This window comes from Felis catus, chromosome F1 (assembly GCF_018350175.1).
Source record: "Felis catus isolate Fca126 chromosome F1, F.catus_Fca126_mat1.0, whole genome shotgun sequence".
Lineage (NCBI taxonomy): Eukaryota > Metazoa > Chordata > Mammalia > Carnivora > Felidae > Felis > Felis catus.
In genome coordinates this window covers 40,170,437-40,189,435 of record NC_058384.1, presented here as the reverse complement: position 1 = coordinate 40,189,435, position 18,999 = coordinate 40,170,437, and the positions used below count along the sequence as shown (strand labels likewise).

Sequence of the window (18,999 nt, the reverse complement as noted above, 5' to 3'; positions counted from 1 at the left end):
GAGCCCAGTGCGGGGACTGAACCAACAAACCACGAGATCATGACCTGAGCCGAAATCAAGAGTCAGACGCTTAGCTGACTTGAGCCACCCAGGCGCCCCAGTCCTTCCTCTTTCTGAGTCCCTCACCCAACCACCATCCTAGGTGGTCTATAGTCACCTGGTGAATGTCTGTCAGGTCCTCAGGACTGTGGCTCTAAGATCCCCCTCTGCGAACATCAGTCCGGGTGCCTGGAAACCCAGTGCTGTCCTCACTTCCTTCCCCACCTGCTCTTTCCCTCCTTTTCCCTGCAGGCTTCCTCCAGAACTTTGGAATAGGAAGGCAAAGTGGAAGGCAGAGGGAGGCAGAGGCTACTGAGATCAACCACTGCCTGAAGTCAGACAGACCAGGAAAATCTCACAGGGTTCACACACACCCACAGACCTTGGGCGGGGGGCTGGGTGGTTCGAGATCTTGTTTACGACAGCCCTGTCTTCCACCTCCTATCCTTAGCCTTAGCCCTTCCCTAAAGGCTGCTTGCTTCAGGCATGGCCCTGCTCCTACTTATCTCCTAGTGAAAAACACTCTCCATTACCTCACTCAAGCAACTATTGAAAAATCCTCCCTTATCCAGGCTGCCTTCCTGAATTGACCCACAGAAAGGTGATCACATGGCCCAACCCCACTCTATCTAAACACTAAACGCCTGTGGCCCTCATCCTTGGCCCTCGTATAAATGTCCCTAAGCTAGAATCTATGTCTCTGATTGCAGACTGTCACTCTCCTGACTTGTTATCTCATGAGGTTTTGGTTTAAGCTATTTGTGATGCTCTCCAGAGGCCCTGAGAGCAAGCAAGTTGTTGCTGGTAAAACTGCATGAATGTCCTGAAATACAGGGTCTCACCACCTCCTCCTACCATCACCGAACTTTTTTTTTCCCCTCTCTTTTGGCAGTACTTGTTGTCATGGAGATTCTAACACAATGGGGCAGGTAGGAAGCCTGTCGCTTGGCAACGAGAGGCTGGAGGTACAGGATTGGCTGCTGAGGTCTAAGGGAGCAGAAAGGATGATAAGGGAAGGTGGGAAAGTAGAGAAATACCCTGGGGGGGACACAAAGGCACAGGAGAGAAGCAGAAGACAGGACCAGGGTGAAGAGAGAAAAATAGAAACGAGAAGAGAGAACACACAACCTCCCTGGGGCTGGGTCACCAACTGTGTATTTGCTTGGATGCCCTCAGCAAAAACAACAAGGCAAAACAAACACATGCTAATATATTTTCATAGCTGCATTGACATTGTAGCACAAAGAGTGGAGATTTAGACAAAAAGAAGTTCCTAAATATCAGAGCGGGGAAATTCTACGGGGGAGACTCTACTGCACAGTGGAAAGATGACAGGCTTTAGATAAAACACATGGATTTGACTCTCCACTCTACCCAGTCCTTGAAGTGTGGCCTTCTCAAGCGACATAACCTCTTTGAGCTCTGGTTTCCTCATCTTCAAAATGGGAACAGCGACATGTATCTCACAAGGCTGCTGCAAGACTCAGTGCCAATGTGATGAGCACTGGCCGTAGTGGGAGCTCAGGAAGGGGTCAATCACATGGTTACAGTTGTTGGCCTTTTGTGACCAACTACCCACTGTTGTCTTAATTACCATGACTATGACCAGAATTGACAGCTGTGTGGTGGGGTAGAAAGAGCCCTGTTCCCAATGTCCAAAGACCTGGCTTCCACCTGTACCAACACAGCCTACAGTCTGAGCCTCAGGCAAACTATTAACCTTTCTTGTTTGACTTGCCCACCTATGAAATGGGTATAATAATCTCTCCCTCAGAGTGTCATCAGGAGGATCATGTTCAATTAGGTTGGTCAAGAACCTATCCCAATCCTGAGCACCTGTGGATGTCTTACATGCTGGGCGCTCTGACTCCTAACACCAGACCTGCGTCTGCTCTCTGCAGTGGAGACCTATAGGTCTGGGCTGGGGCCACTCTCAATCCTTCTTCAAGGAAGGGAAGGGTTCCATGGTGCCTGGGTGCCGTTCCTAGCACCCAAATCACATGTAACTATGGCGAAGAGAGTGGAAGAGAGAACACAGAGGCATGGAAGACAAAGCAAAGGCACATCCTCCAGGTTCATTTCCAAGTAAATTAATTTTGCCAAAGCAATGACTTCTGTCACCAGGAGCAAAGACAGCAGGGGGAGACCTGACAATAGTTACAGGTAAAAGTGTACAACCACCATTTCTGTATATTTCATAATGACGAGCATTTCCATGCTGGGGCCACATAAGGACTGCTCATGAATATGGAAGTCACCACGTCATAGAAGAGGGCAGGACTGACCTGTTACCCCAGGCAGGTAGAGCTTTGGCAAACCACTGGATGCCTTCCAGGAAAGAGACACCATAAAATCCTTTGGGGGCACATGAAATTCACAGGATTATTCTTGATGTCTAGCCTAAACTTTTTCTGTTGTAATTTTCAGTTCAGCCTTTCTGCTTCTGTCCTTAGAGAGCAATTTAACTGGCTGAGGAGGCAACTGTCTCACCAGCTTCTAGGTTCACTCCAGGACTGGAGAGGCAGGCGGGAGGGCAGTGACTCACACAGATGCTGTTTAATTCAGCTGTCTCACTGTCTACAGTGCTTCCCGAGCTCTAGCCCCCAGCACCCCACATCCCTCTGTGGTCTCGAGGCTGACTTTCCCAATAATGCCAATAGGCATCAGTGGGATGTGGGGACCACTTCTGCTTGGCCTGAGCCAGACCTGCTAGGATGGGGGAGGCGGAGAGTGGGGGCTGAGTGGGCCTGGGGAGAGCCAGGGGGAGTGTGAACCAGAGGGGTAGCCGGCTCCTAGCTCTGCCCCTCTCAGAGCACCCCAGCCTAGAGCAGCATCTTCCTCTGAGCGCTTCTCTTAGGGGGCTCAGAAGGTCTGCCCTGTGGCCTGAGCCTGCAGGACCTTAAGTGATTTCACATACGAAAAGATAATTTAGAGAAGGATTAATTGCAGCTTCAAGAACACAGAGTTGCTTTAGCTCTGATGGTGTCTAGTTCATTTTCTCCTGCACTGGGAGGAACAAGAAGAAAAAAAGGCTGCAACCACAGCAGCAAGAGAGATTTAGGGAAAACTTGGCCTTGACAGTGACTGGGTAGGAGAGAACAGCCCTCGGACACTCATGGCATGGGCCAATTATTTAGATCAGGGAGATTTTCACTCTGGACCCTTAAAAGGATTTTTACAAAAATCCTTTTAAAAAATTTTTTTAAAAAAATTAAAATTAAAAAATTTTTAATTTAATTAAAAAATTAAAAAATTAAAAAAAAAATTTTTACAAAAAAAAAGTGGATTTTTACAAAACCACTCCTTCCGCCTGGTGGGTCAGGTGTGGGGCGAGTGTGAGAAACGTACATAATGAGCTCATCTTAAGGTGCTATGGGGAGCAGCGGCTAACCTGAGCTAAAGAGGGTTTGGTCATTTCCAAAGGGCTGCTGGAGACAGCACTGTGGCTGCATGAAGGAATGGAAAGGGCTCTCCCTGCTTTAACTAGCTTCAGATTTATCTGTTTTAAATCTTGGCTCTCCGTGTTACTGCTAAAAACAGTTTGAAGACCCCTCTAATCGAGTTGGTCCCTAGAGCCGGACAGGGGAGCAGTGACCACTACTGCTTTAATCTTTTGCAGAAGCCCTAGGAAGGGGCAAACCTCCCAGAAGACAGCTCTGGCTCCAAAGATGGACGAAATGAGGCGTCCAGAACCAGACTTGAGGTAGGGAGTTGGTCAAGTGCTGGAGGTGTGTTAGCTCAGAATAAACTTGATCCTAAGGGCTTTAGCATCAGGAGATCCCTTTGCTTTTCCACTGGGATTGAGGGCTCAGACACCCAAGTGCTGTAAAGCTTCACCCCTCTTGAAGTTTCTGACTCGTCTTTGTCTATTTTTTGTGCCCCCCAACTTTTTTTAAAAATGAAGTTTTCACTTTGAAGGAATTTTAGATTTACAGAAAAGTTGCAGAGATAGTAGAGGTCCCATAAACCCTTTGCCCAGTTTCCCCCGATGTTAATGTTTTACACAGCCATGCCACATACGTCAAAACTAAGAAATTAACATTGGCACTTTACTGTTAAAGTAAACTAAACTTGATTCAGAGTTCACCAGTTTTTTCCACTAATGTCTTTTTTGTTTTAGGATCCAACCCCAAATCCTCCCCTTGCACAGAGCCCGATGCGACCCATGAACTGCGAGATCACGATCTGAGCCGAAGTCAGACGCTTAACTTACTGAGCTACCCAGGCACCCTGAGAACCTTCCTTCTTCTGGGGCTCCTCTTAGCTCCAGCCTTGGTTCCCTCCCATACAGATGGATGGTAAAAGGCTCATTCAATGGTAAAAGGCTCTTAGGAATGACTGTGGGCTCTCTGTCCCCAAGGGCCATAAGAATAAGGTGACCAGAAGCACAGATGAGCTGCCCTGCTCCAGACCCTTCCCCTCTAGGGCAGATAACTTAGCCTGAGCTGCCCCGTCATTTGGAGCCCAGAACTTGGCCTGTGACTTCAGAACGCAGCCCCGATTTCTGAGCACAGAACACTTCATAATAAACAGCAGGGAAAGTGAAGCCGAGATGAGCCTACATCTCAGAATTGTTTCCAAATAAAGTGTTATTTTTTTCCTCTCCAGCTCTCCCTGGAGATGACTATGGCGCTTAAAAACCACTAAATATCTCTCCTTGTTTATGACACAGACACCTTCCCATCCTCCCTCTGTCCCTTAGCCTGGTCTCTTTTATAGCAATTACGTGAGTGGTGCTGAATAAGAATCAGAGCAGATGCTAGCAAGCTTGCATGACGGGTCCCCCTCCTAGCAAGAGAGGCTCATGGGAAAGGCTTTGATTTCCTAGAGTCGCAAGATTCGTGGAGAGAAGCTCCCAAGACAAGCAGCAGAGTGGACCCTAAGCCCCGGATTCGGCTGGCTGGGCGCCACGGAGGCAGGGCTGCCAGAAAAATCCATCCTCCTGAACCAGCCATGGGTCACGGCCTTATGAAACCTGCAGCCAATTAGCGTTGTGCTCGGTGTTCTGTGAGGGGATACGGGGTACTGGAATGGCATCTGGGGGAGAGGGGTGTGCAGAGTGGGGGCCAGCCAGTGAGAGGTTAATGCACTGGGGTGGCTTATCCCCAAAGTGAAGGTCAAGGGGAGCTGGCTAATGAGCTTTGCAGATATGAAGCCTTTGTTCTCCATTCCCATTGAAAACAGGGCCTTGGAAAAGGAAGTCCCCTTCCAGCCAGAAAGATTGGGGTTGGACACCAGAAAATGACAAGGAGCTGGGAAACACTGCAACACGTGATCCAAGACGAGTGTGACCTCATCTGGCCAGAAGGCCCTCCTCTGCAGATTCTGCTTCTTGGGGGTCTCACCCTGGCCAGGCAAAGCCCAGGTGGGGAGGCTGTAAGGGTGGGTGTCTGCCAGTAGGCAGGGATCCCGCATTATCCCTCCTCATGTGCTGGGTGGGGCCAACAGAAGTCCCTGTCCCTAGGGGTGCCTCCAAAAATGTTTTCTTAAGGGCAGATCCTTCCTGGTTCTGGTGTCCCCCTAATGATGATCACCTGTCCAGAGGAAGGGACAGGGATTCAATGACCTCTGTAGAGCTGGCCAGCTCCAGGATCAGCCACAGAAAGAGACAACTGCTCCCTCCCATCTACCCCTGCCATGGACCTGAGGAATCACAGAGGGGTTGGGCTCCTATCAGGATGCAGCCCCACGGCCTTTACCAATCGTAAATGGCAATTACACAATGACCCCCCCTCACCTGCTGCTTCACTTCCATCATCTCGGTTCCTTCTACCAGGTGGGGAAGGCACTTGGTAGATGGTGGACTTGTGGTTTGCAGAATGTAGGGGGTTGTCCAAAGTCACAGAGCCAGAACCAGAACTGGCCAGAACCCAGGTCCCCAGCGTCAGGCCAAGATGTCCTGTCAGTCCTGTGGTCCAGCCATTTTTTCTTGACCCCCTGCACCCTAGTGCCACTGCCCTAGTTCAGGCCCTTGGTAGTTCTCACCAGGACACACAACTTGGTGTCCTGGCCCCACACTGACTGGTCCACTCGCACCATTTATTCACTGAGGCCAGAATGACCTGGCCAAATTGTAAATCTAATTATAACTCTCCCATGTAATAAAATCAGGCTCCTTGGGGGGGTCTCTAAGACCCTCCTTGACTTGACTCCTCCCTGTCTCGCAGCCTCATCTCCCAGCCCTACTGGTCTCAACGTTGATCATTTATCCACACACCGTGTGGTTTCACGCCTTTCTTCAGCTAATTTCTATTCGTGCTGTGTTCAGCTCAGATATCATCCTCTCCAGGAAGGCCTCGCTGACCTTCCTTGGAGAGCTAAGTTCTGCTCTCCCCCAACTGCCCCCCCTCAAAGCTTCCACAGTCTACACAGCACTGGCTTCTCAGTTTGGACTCCTGGCACCCAGTACAGTGCCTGGCACATAGCAGACGTTCAATAGATGTTGAAGGAACTGGATGCCTTGGCGCCCTGTAGCTGGGCTTGCCTTCTCTTACAGAGAGCTATGCCCTGCCTCCTTGCAGAGGAGGGTGGGCAGACTGCCCCTCCCACTGCTCTCTGGAGGCCCAGAGAAATGGAGTCAGGAGGGAGAGGGCACACTGCACAGGGGAGGGGCCTGCCTCCCTCATCACACTGAGCAGGGGCTCCAAGAGAGGGGAGGGAGAGGAGGAAATGAGACACCGCTGGCAAGGAAACAGGCCAGGAAATCGTCCCTACTAAACAGGAAGCAGGGTGGAGTGCTGGAGGCAGAGCTTCCTGAGGAGTGGGAGGGAGGAAATCTGGCCCTATTCGCTGCCATCGGCTGCTCAGCCCTCAGCACAGTGGAGCAGGGGCTCCACAACCTACAGGAAGGTGTCTTTGCAAACCCTCTCCACAGGCTTTAACCAGAGGGCCCCAGGGGCATGTTAGGAAGTTATGTGATAGTCTGTGGTTTGCACACTGAGACCTGACCAGGAAGCCCCAAGTCACAACAGCCACACAGCTCCCAGAAAGACAGCAGAGCCACCTTCAGAGAGAGGTGGGAGGGGCGGGAAGGAAAGTAGAGGAAGATGTTTGGCCAAGGTAGGTTTGTGTGAATCCTGAGAAATATTGGGCGCCTTGGGAGGGTGGAGGCTGGGAAGCCAGGTGGGGCTACAGGAGGCCTCGACTACGCTCTCTCCTCATCCTCTTCACTGACCCCCTTCCTTGTCACAGGTCCTTTCTCAGCGACAATTTCCCTGACCCCCACACCATATCGATGCTCCCACTGCCTCTCCCTTGTAAAAACCCATCCCACTTATTCAGTATCTTCCCAATGAATAGGCCGGGAGCTCTCTTGAAGCAGAAGACTGTACTTTATTCACCACTGTGTCTCCCATACCTTGTACAGTCCTGTCTACATTGTAGATGCTCAGTAAACATGGTCGAATAGATAACCACACGAAGTAATGATGGAGCATGATGGAAAAGGGAATCTCACAACCAGGCACCAACTCCGGGCCAAGGACAGAGTCAAAGAATGACAAGGTCAGCTCTTGCCCAACCTAGAAAAACTGAGGACTTCTTTGCAAGTCTCGCCCACAAGCTGCCTCAGTTTCTTCTACATGAGCCCAGCCAGTAACAGGACTGGCTTGATCATACTCTGTCTTCAGTGTGTCCAAAGCCTTGGACTAACTTGGACTAACCTCAGAGTGAAGGGAAGAGTCCCTGTAATCAGGAAACTCTTCGGCTGATGGGAGATAAAGTGAATGTACTCTCAGCCACCTTTCCCAGCCTGCTGGAAGAGCTGGGGTCCAGGGCTAGGAAGAGGCAATAACAAAGCTAATATTTATGGAATACTCACCACGTGCCAGGCATTGCTCCCCACATTTTACATGGATCATCTCATTCCATCTTCACAAAACCCCACAAGATAGATAATGTTATCCTTCTCATTTTATTTACAGCTGAGAAAACTGAGGCAGAGAGAGGGTAAGGCACTTGCCTAAATCACACAACTAAGGAGTGCGGTGGGTAATACTTCAGCCAGGCTGCTGGCCCTGAGCCAATGTTCTTTTTTTTTTTTTTTTTGAAGTAGGCTCCATGCCCAGCCTGGAGCCCAACATGGGCCTTGAACTCACAACCCTGAGATCAAGACCTGAGCTGAGATCAAGAGTTGGACGCTTAACCGACTGAGCCACCCAGTACCCTGTGAGCCGATGTTAACTGCTACCCCACAATATGTCTGGTACAAGTGACACACAGAACTGCTGAGGAGACAATCATGAAGGGGACTTGACCACAGTTAGTTAATAACTTCATAGAGGAGGAGAGTGCTGGGTCAGGAAGGATCGGGCTTGGAGTGGGAGGTACTACACCGAGTGGGGAAAGACATCCAGGTGGCAGGGGAGATGCATCAATGACTGAGGGAAGAGGGAATGGTGCTCTCAAGTCAGCCAAAAAGCACTGGGATGGGGTTTCTTCCCTTTTCCCTTGGCTGGAAGACAGTAGCCACAATGGAGGACCAACCTCCAACCCTGATCCCCACTTGCAGTGACAGCATGCACAGCTGCTCCAGCCTCCCACCACTCCACTCCCAGTCCCTGCCTGGAGAGGAGGGACCTGGTGAATGAAGGTGAGAAACAGACTCAGCATCCCTTGGCACTTGGGGGAAGGAGGGAGCTTGAAGGAAGCACTTGAAGAAAAGGTGGTGTATGGGATCAGGGCAGAGGGAAGGAGAGAGCTAGGTGGGGCTTCTGAAGATACGGGTTATTCAGACAGCTTCAACTGGGAGGGCAGGTGTGGGAACGAAGCACCCAGTGTTCAGTTTTAAGCATCCGTCTGACTGAAGTGCCTTGCACTACTCTTACATGTCCTGTACCTAGTATAGCACTGAAGCCCATAGGAGAGCCTGACAAAATCGAGCTTACACGAGTGAGCTTTGTGGCAGAGGCAGACACCAGAGATGGCCTAGGTTATCAGCACGTAGGATTGGAGGTCCCACTAATGAGTGTCTCAGGACCTTCCCGGTCTCCTGGAGACTTGGTGGTGTGCCTGGACATTAGTCCTCAGCCATGTGGCAGGCCCAACGGCCAAACTGTTGGTTATACAGTTAGCACTAGAAGCATGAAGCAATCTTCAAATGCTTTCATGTCGCTCCCTTGGGGGGCTTCCTAGCGGTGCTCGGCACAGGACACGTAAGAGTAGTGCGAAGTACCTCATACTTGACTGATGTTTAGAATTGAACACTGGTGCGTTTCTTGAACACCCTGTTCCTTCTCGTCTTCTGCCAATGCCCTTTCCACAGAGAAAATGCAAAGGTTCTCTGCTCAGTGTTCCCTTTCTTAGGGTTGGCCCTCTCAACTGGCCTCTTAATCCTTGGAGCAGAGAAGGGGCAGTGAGCCACAGAGGGCACCCTGGGAGAGCCACCACACTTTTCCCCTGAGGCCTCCTTCAAGGCCAGGCCCCTTCTGGTTTCAGCAGGTTCCTGTGCTGGACAGCTCCCAGTTCCCCAGCACCCGGTGGAGGCTAGAGCTGCCTTCCCATCTAGCTGCTCAGCCCTAGCTTCTGCCAAGGCTGGCTGATGAAAGGGCCAGTCCCTCTCCCCACTGCCCCTCACTCACCTCACCTCACTTGCTATCCATGTGTCACAGAGGGAATCCATCTTTGATCCTCCCTCATAACATCCACCTCTCTACCTGCCTTTCCTCCACCCTCCTTCCCCTTTTTAATAACTCAGAGCCTCAGCTCTCCCAAGGCCCAACAAGGCCAGGCCCCAGCAATTCTTGCTGAAAGAGGGCTCCACAAAGGGCTCTGTTAGCAGTCTGGGCTGAGATGTCCTCAAAATTAGTCTGACCTCTCCCATAAGCCAGCTCCTAATGTTTCCTCCTGCAAAGCCTTGCCAGACTCTGTGCAGTTTGGGAGCATTTCACATCCTCTCATTCCTGCAGCCTCTTCCCCTGCCCCCCCCCCCCACCTTTTCCTGGGTCATACTGAGAGCCCCAACCTTCCAACCTTGGAGGCTCTGAAGTGCACAAGTAAGGCAAAGATAAGCCCTTGCCTTCATAATGCACTCCATAGCATGGGGCTAAGAATTGCCAGGGCCCAGGATGGCCTTGTGAGCCATCAATAGGCTAGGATGCACCACTCACTTACCAGTAGACAGGCTAGATTCCTTGGCACTTAGCTCTTGGCTGGTGGTGTTCTCGGAGCAGTTGGGTGCACTTGGCCTCTTTCTACCTGTTTTGAGGGTGGTCCTATTACAGTGACCCCAAGGGCCAAAAGTTGAAGTCTTAACACATGCTCCTAATCCATCACCATTTCAGTGAGCCCCTGATGGCCTCAGGCTCATTGATTCTCCCTGCACCTGCAACTGGAACAGAAGTAGGAGGGATAGCCTGGAAGAGGCTGTGGCTCTCAGTTGGGGAGGAGTCAGAGCTGAGGCCACTGGGAGCCCCAGTCTGCTAGCAGCAGAGGAGACAAAATCCTAGGTCAGTGGTAAACTGCTCTCCCTTCTAGTGATAATACCAGTAGAGATATGTCAAAGAAATTTACAAGCAACTACAAATACAGTGGTGCAGGCCCAGGACAAAAGAGCTTAAAGAATGGCTGAGAAATGAGGAATCAGCAGGGAAAGGTCACTGACATTTGGATAAACTCCTGGTTCTGGATGTGGTTCTGCAGTCTTCTGACTCATCTGTGTCTAGCCACTGCCCCAGGGCCTGACTAATTGGAGGAAAGTTGAACAGGGCCAAAGAAAACAGGGGTAGATGTTGTAGGGCCCAGGTTCCCGGGGCTTGGAGGGAAAGCAGATGTCTTAATTTATGGGCCTGCATTAGTACCCCTCAGGGGAGGGGAAGTTGTCTCTGGCCAAGAGTGCACTGAAGCCTGAGAACCAAAGTAGCCCCAACCTGCTGACAGGTTCCGTGGGGCTGATGGATGAACGGCGACTGCCACTGGAGATGGTCTGGGGCTGGGAAAAGCATCAGTCACCTAAGGCCTCAGAAGGCCAGAGCCAGGGCATGATGAAACACCTCTTTCCCCAGTCCTGCCCCAAGCTCTTGGTTGCAGTCCCTACTCAGCCCCAGAGAGCTAAATTTCTACCTTCCAGATGGGACAACGCTGCTCAGGGTCTGGGGCAATCATAGGCAGGGCTTGTCAATGTCTGATGATGGGGAGGCCCTGTGCAGGTTAACCAATGTCTACAGAGGCCCCTAGAAATCAGGAAGAGCAGAAAGATGTGACTGGGAGGGGGTATGGCCCCCAGATGGGAATGACAGAAGAGGGCCACCAAGGGAATCCCCAGTCACCACCGGACTCACTCCTGGTCTGACAGGTAGAGCTCAGAGCTGTGAGGTAAGGGCTGGCTCCTCATCCCACTTGGCCATGGGGCCTTCTGCCCCTTCCCAGAGTGAACTTCACTTTGCCACCTGGAACACAAGACGAAGCTTTCCTTCACAGTCCCTGGGTACAACTAGTTATCTCCTGCCACTCTTCATGCATCTCGGCTTTTACAGCACAATTCTGACACCACCTCCTCCAGGAAGCCTTTTGGGTCAGGCCACCCGTTCTTCAATTCATGAGCCAGACTCACTGACTACCCCTCTCACTGCCACTGAATGGAGTAAGTGAGAAGGGTGTGTCCTACAGAGCAGGGCATGGAAATCAGGAGAGGCAGGTTCCAGTTCCAGCGCCGTGAGCCCAGCCGTAGGGCCCTGCTGTGTGGCTCTCGGGAAGTCCCTTCCACACTCTGGGTCTGTTTCATGAACAATCACATGAGGGATAGAGCTGGAAGCTCTCTAGACTCCACTCCAGGCCTTCAGTGATGGAATTTGCTGGTTCTTGAGTCTCTGTCCCCACCTGCACTCTTTCAGGGGACCGTAGGGTTTCTTCAGGGCAAGGCCCATATGTCTTTCCCTCCAACTCTGGGCCAGGATTGTGTTGCGGTTGCTGGTTCCTCACGGATTTGCTGATGGAAGATGAGGGGAGGTACACGGTAGCCGAAAGGACAGGGCTGGCAGGGGTTTAGAATATGAAAGCCCACAGGGCACCTGGGTGGCTCAGTCAGTTAAGCATCCAACTTCGGCTCAGGTCATGATCTCACAGTTCGTGAGTTCAAGCCCCACGTTGGGCCCTATACTGACAGCTCAGAGCCTGGAGCCTGCTTCGGATTCTGTGTCTCCCTCTCTCTCTCTGCCCCTCCCCCACTCGTGCTCTGTCTCTCTCAAAAATAAATAAACATTAAAAAATAAAATAAAAATAGAATATGGAAGCCCAAACCGAGGGAGTCTGCTTCCCACCCAGGTAGGGCAGCTTCCTACACCTCAGGGCCCTTCTCCCTGCCCTTTGATGGTGGGGGGGGGGTGGGGGTGGGGGTCTGTTGCAGGGACAAAGGGGGATGGGGGATTGCGAGGGGAGGTAGAGTGGCTCAGTCACAGACTATTCCCTTTGCTTAGCCTGCACCTGAGACATTGCCAAGTCCTGCCTACGACTGAGCAGTGTTGTCCCATCTCGAAGGTGGCATTTTTGATGTCTGGGGTTGAGTAAGAAAGAACTGCAACCAAGAGTTTGGAGATGGTAGCTTTGTCTGATCACATTCAGGTGCTGTCACATCCTCAGTATGGGACCATGTCTCTTCCCTTCCCCCAACTCAGGACTCAGCTTTCTCACTTTCCCAGACCTCTTGTGGGGGTTGGGGTGGGCGGGAGTGGGGGGGGGGGAGGGGGAGTGAGCACTGAGAGGGAAGAGATGCCCTGGAGAGAGAGAAGCAGGAAGAAGGGATTCCTGAGCCAGAGGAGAGAGGTCACACCTGGGGTGGGGCCCAGGGTGGGGCTGTGGATGTCTTACCCTGAGCCAGCACTGCAGTCTACAAGGCTGCAGAGATTTGCATACATCTGCATACATTTACACATACTTATTTTCCCTGGTGCCAACCTAGCTCACATACCCTCCTTTATGCCAGACCTGCTCGGCCCCTGCCAGGGTAGGCTGAACCCCTGGCTTGGAGCATGGGGGCCACCCCATTGCCACTGAGCCCTGGGCCGGGCCCTGACTCAGGGAGGTTGTGCAAACTGACCTATCCCTCCCTACCTCTTGACAAAGAGGCTCTCTGGGCACAGATCTCCTCTTCTGACCACACTGTCACTGCTGCTAAGGGGTGACAGCTACCGCAGCCTCCCTCCTCTGTCTCTTCTCTCCCAGGTGATCCCATGGTACCTTCAGAGTGATTAAAAAATCAGAGTAACACCCTGTCTTATAGAAGAGGAGAAGGAGGGGGTTGGGCCCTCATTGTAAAGGCTAGAAATTCAGCCCTAGATGCTCCTCCTCAGAGAGCTAACTACATCCTAGTGGGAAAAGATGTGATGAAGAGAAGCCAGGTAGCAGTTGAGATGGGGCTAAGCAGAAAAAGAAAGCAAAGGAAGGGTGTAGGGAGGGCCAGGTGGGCCCGAAGTGACGGTTAGGAAGACAAGTCACTGTCCAGGGTCTTTGGTGAGTCAGTTACAGAAATAGACATGCACATGGGCTTCCTAGCTCCACACAACACCGCAGTAGCCCATCCCACCTGCCGCCCCTTCCCTCCCTCTCTGCCGGGGCCATGCTGGGAAAGGGGGCAAAAAGGCAGTTCTCAGAAGGGCAAGAACCCTGGCTGATTCCGCTGATAAGAGCGAAGCCCAGCCCAGCCCACTGGCTTGTGACTCTGATGCTCTGTCCCCTGGCCCCGCAGGCCCCGCCCAAGCAAACAGCAGCTCCCCTTGCAGCCCCCCCCCCCCCCCCGCCTCTGCTGGCACCTCTCATGTGGCCATTGACACCCGTGCCAAAAAAGGCATGGCAGGGGCTGCCTAGGCCAGGGAGCAAACTCTTTGAAGAGAGGGAAATATTCTAAATCATGATCTGGTTGGTAGTGAAACAACTGTATTCATTCGTAAAAACTCACTGAATTTCCTTTCGTGTAAATTATACCTCAATAAACCTGCACACACAGAAAGTCAGGCAGGGACTTTAGGGGATTTTAGATTAGACCTCAGGGGCAGGGTGGAATCAGAGGGACCGGTGACAATCTCCCCCTCCATGTCCATCACTAGTGGCACAGGGACTACTAGGCATCCCTCCTGGAGTCTCACTTTCTAGATCTGTGAACCAGAGATAATGATGGCTGCCTTAGAGGGTGGTTTTGAGGACCAAGCTACATAGCTTACATTTGGTGACCATCCCATAGTGCTCACTCATATAACAATGACAACAGACATCTTATTCCGCACTTACTGGGCAGGCATTGTTTTAAGTGCTTTACATATATTTTTTTTTTTTCAACGTTTATTTATTTTTGGGACAGAGAGAGACAGAGCATGAACAGGGGAGGGGCAGAGAGAGAGGGAGACACAGAATCAGAGCCAGGCTCCAGGCTCTGAGCCATCAGCCCAGAGCCTGACGCGGGGCTTGAACTCACGGACCGCGAGATCGTGACCTGGCTGAAGTCGGAGGCTTAACCGACTGCGCCACCCAGGCGCCCCATTAAATGCTTTACATATATTAACTCACTTTGTGTCACAGCAACCCAACAAGGTGCTAACTATTATTATCCTCATCTTAAAAGTGACAAAACTGAGGCACAGATGTCTATTTCTTTCTCCTTTTCCCATCTGTAAAATGGCATTTTCAACACTCGCCATTTTTAAGCGTTTCCACTGGGTGTTAATCAAAGCCCTGAGATAGAATGGGTCTATATTCAAAGAAGTTGGAGAAATTCTGGGTTTCTTTTTTTTATTGACATAATTCACATATAATAAAATTCATCCTTTTTAAGTACGTGATTCATCGGCTTTGAGTATACTCACAAAGTTGTACAACCATTACCACTATCTAATTCCAGAACACTTTCACCATCCCAAACAGAAACCCATACCCACTAGTGGTCAATTCCCATGTCCTCAGCCTGGCAACCATGCATTTATTTTCTGGCTGCACGGAACTGTCAATTCTGAAAATTTCCTATAAATGGGATCATAGGGTAGATCGAGATTCCAAAAGGCAGATAGATTTTTCTGCAGGAAACTATTCGTGTGCTTCCCCCTGCCATCTTATGCCCTACCACAGAGTGTCTTGCAGGATTAAAAGCCACAGAACATGCTCGGAGATTTGCTGCACTAAGGGTTTTTATTTTTATGTTTTTAAGTTTATTTAAGTAATCTTTACACCCAACGTGGGGCTCAAACTCACGACCCGAAGATCAAGAGTCACATGCTCCACCCGCTGACTGAGCCAGCCAGGCACCCAGGGTCTTTAGTACTCCATAAAAAAGCTCTTGGCAAAAGATGAGATAATCACAAATTCAAATCCCAAAACCAGGAAGATGGGAGATCCAGCCTAGGGCCTGACTTCAGGGACAAGGTACCAGGGACCTGTTCAGAGCCTGAGGGACTAGGGAGAAAAACAGCCTCCTGCTGGGACAAATGTCCAAATGGGGAACCCAGGTCAGGAGGATTCGTCTTATCACCTGTGCACGGGGCTAGGGTTGGGTGGGGGCTGGGTAAGAGGCCTCAGTCGGTTGCTTCCAAAGTAAGGGTTTTTGGACTGTCTCACTCTCTTGAGTTACTCAGTTTGAAAATGTAGGGGCTCTTCTTTCCCCCACCCCTCCCTCATGGGGCGCCAGGGTCTGGGCTTCCTGCCAGCTGGCCAAGAGATTCCTGGATCCCGTCCATTCCTGTTTGTTCCAGACTCTCCCCAGACCCCTTTCTCTGGATGACTCAGGAACAGATTAGAGACCTAAGCCAAAGGTCCCAAATCCAGATCTTGGTGGTGCATCGGAGCTGTCCCAGCCTGTCGGCTGGACCGATAAGCAAGCCCTGACAGTTTCTGGTGGACTCTGAGGAGAGTCTATGAATGGGCTCAAGAGGTCTCTTATTAGGCTACAGCAGGGTCTGCTACCCACAAACAGATCTTCGTCTGGAACGGCTGCTGAATTAGCAGCTATGTTCCATCTCTGGGTCTCAGTTTACCCAGACGACAACAAGAATTCAATGCCAAAAGATTATACTCACTTTTTTTACTTTCAGAGTCTGAACACACATCTTAGGCAATCTCTCAGTCACATGGGGAGACCAAAGGGAATAAGGCTCTTTTTCGATCATTCCTCCCTAAGGACACTACGATTCCAGAGAACTTAAGGGGTCAGAATTCACACTCTGTCTTTAGGTAGGTTATTTTTTTCCCCTCTCCACTCAGCTCTACCTTGTAAGGAGCCATTTAAATGGGCAGCTCTCCTAAAACAGGGTGTCATGAAAAGAGTGATGGTTTTACAGCCTCATAAATGCGGATTTGAATCGAGAGTCCTCTGTGTATTGGATGTTTGGCCTTGGACAACTTATTTCATCTCTCCAAACCTTATTTTTCTTACACTTAAAATGGAAATAATGATAGATGTGAAAGATTTGGCACATATTAGGGGTTCAGTAAATGCTGGTTTCCTTCCTCCATAGATTGCGTCGTACAGAAGAACCATTGAGGGTAATAGGATTTCTCAGTTGGAAAGGATCTTGGAGACTATCCAGTTGGATTCCCTAACTTTTCGGAGGAAGAAACTAGAGCACAGAGAGATTAAGTGACTTGGTGAAGGACACACTGCAAAGGGGGCCTGCAAACCCCACCAAATCCAAGTCCCTTTGGGCAGTCCCAGGTCCCAACCAGCAAATCTTCCCCAGGCATGACCACCACTGGTTGCTAGGCTATTTACATGCTTTATCTTGAGGCCCAGTATTTTGACTATTGGCAGTATTGCTGCCATGATAATACAAGACTGGGGATTTGTACAGTTACTCAAGGGAGCTGATAACCAAACAGCTTCTTATTCATTTTCATCGCTTCCTTGGGCAGAAGGGGGGAAAGGCTTTCCCAGGCAGAAGGGGGGAAAGGCTTTCCAAGGCTCAGAAAAGGTCAACTGTTTGCCCAAGGTCACCTAGTGAGACTGTAACAGAGTCATGCCCGGGCCCCTGTGCCTCCCTCTCTCCCAGAGCGTTTCCAACCAGCCCCAGCTCCCTCCTTAGGCTGCTTTCTTTGACCCAGACGCTCCCAACAGCAGCAGGGAAGGAGTTAATGTCAACCTCTGTTGGCCTCTGCAGGTGCTGCTCTAGAGAAAAAAGCCCCTTAGCACAGTCTGCAGATAATGGGAGCAGGAGAGATAACGAGCTTTCTGTCTTAATTGCAGGCGAAGAAACAGGATCGGCTTGTTGGAGGGCTTGGGCCATTAACGCAGCTGGGGCACAGGGGCTGATGAGCCCTGGATGGGGCTTGCCCCTGCTGTCTCCTCGCCGCCAAGCACGGGATCAGGGTTATTACACCAATGCAGGCGAGCCTGGCGCAGCGTGAGCCGGGCAGAGGCGCACAAAGAAATCAGCCGGGCAGGGAGGAGGCTGAGAAATCACCAAATGGGCTGAGCCTCAGAGGGTGCAGAGCCCCCATGCTCGACCCCGTCAGACACCCGGACATCAGGCCTCAGGCTGAGCCCCACAGAGCCAGGCAGGGGGCCTGGGTCTCAGAGGTGTGGCAGGGGATACTGTGGGACGTTGTACACATTGTCTCCAAAGGCTGGGGATGTAGGGAGCAGCAAGGACACGAGCTGAAGGTCAAGGGTGGGATGCTAATTTAGATTTCAGTAGCAGAGCGGTTGTGTCTGGGATCGGGTCTAGCTTACTGAGGGGGGAACGTAGGCCTGGCCCTGGGTCAGCAGCTCTGCGGGGGCTGTCTACCAGACTCAGACTGGACCTCAGCACCTTCCCCTAACGTCCCCAATGCTCTCCTAATCTCCCAACCCCAGGACACTTCTCAGGCCAGCTAACCTCTGTGGCACCGGATGCTGCAGGATACTCCCTTCCTGAACGTCCCTGCTCCTTGGCTTCCGTGCCAGTCCCGGGCACTGCCCTCACCTCATTCTTGCTCTTCCAGGTGTGGGGGGCGGCTGGCTGATTGCCGAAGCTGCCTGTCCTGGGACTGATCTACGCCTTCTGGCAAGTTCTGCCGGCAGGAAGCACTGTCTTCACATGGAGAGTGAGCAGAAGGGAGCGGCCAGGGGACTTCTCTCCTTCCCTCTGTACCTCAGGAGGCATCTCTGGAAGCATCCGAGTCTCCTCAGCGGCCCCAGCCCTGGCCAGACTGGCCCTCTGTGGTTTCAGCTTCCACGGGCTTCTGGGGTCTCTCTGTCTAGAAGTGGTAGCTGCCTCCTCCTCTGTGGGGCCCCTGGGCTCTTCCGTCACTCATGTAGCCAACTGCCTGCACTACACTTCCTCTCTTGTAAATACGAGCGTGGGTTTGGTAAGACTGATGGACATAAGCTTGTGACAGGCTCTGCCCCTCCCTTCTCACACTCCCCCACAGCGTCCTCCCAGGGCCCTCGCCACATCCCACCCCTTCCACGTGGCAGCACTGTTCTTGGTCTTTTTTTTTTCATTCTCAAAGTCCCTCTCAGTGAGCTCCACAGTTTTAACTAACAATTCTACATGATGGCTCCCACCTCCGTCCCTCTCCGGCTTTAACTTCCCTGACGAGACATGTTTCTGCCTGACATCCACACTGGGCCGTTCAGACACTCCAGACTCAACACATCCAAAGCTGAACGTGCTTTCTTTCTTCCTCCCTCAAAACCTGATACTCATTTTTTTTCCCCCAGTTTGGGCTACTGAGCCAAGGAGCCACACTCCTCCCTCCTCCCTCAGCGGTTCCATCCCGTGCATCTGGTCTCCCACATATCTCTCAAGTGGATCCCTTCAGCCCATCTCCACCACCGTCTATGTTTAACCTCACTTGAACCATGATGAAAACCTGCTCACTGGTCTCTGCACCTCCTGTGTAGTCCCTCCCAGGATGATGCAACCCCGACCATATAATTTCATGCCTCAAACCCTTTCAAGGGGTAGCACGGCACACAATGCCCTTTGCGATCTGGTCCCCTCTCCCTCCCCTCCCTCTGCCAACTTCTCTGGTTTCATCATGCCACTCCCTTCCCACACCATGCTC

The 18,999-nt window shown here is 51.5% G+C and overlaps 1 protein-coding gene and 1 long non-coding RNA gene across 3 annotated transcripts in view; one reads left to right on the top strand and one right to left on the bottom strand.

Moving 5' to 3' along the window:
- The window catches only part of NAV1 (neuron navigator 1), a 246,071-nt gene that overhangs the window by 189,792 nt on the left and 37,280 nt on the right, over positions 1–18,999 (bottom strand). Inside the window, exon 1 of one of the 2 annotated variants that reach the window (XM_045049028.1) lies at positions 158–924. The exons of the other annotated variant lie outside the window; for it this stretch is intronic. The gene's annotated coding sequence lies outside the window, so the exon portion shown is untranslated. Of the gene's footprint in view, positions 1–157; positions 925–18,999 lie in introns of those variants that run through there. 2 annotated transcript variants of the gene reach the window in all.
- LOC109495694 lies at positions 934–4,642 on the top strand. The gene is made up of 3 exons (XR_002151306.3): positions 934–2,202; positions 3,659–3,742; positions 4,160–4,642. It is a non-coding gene; the product is annotated as an uncharacterized LOC109495694 (long non-coding RNA).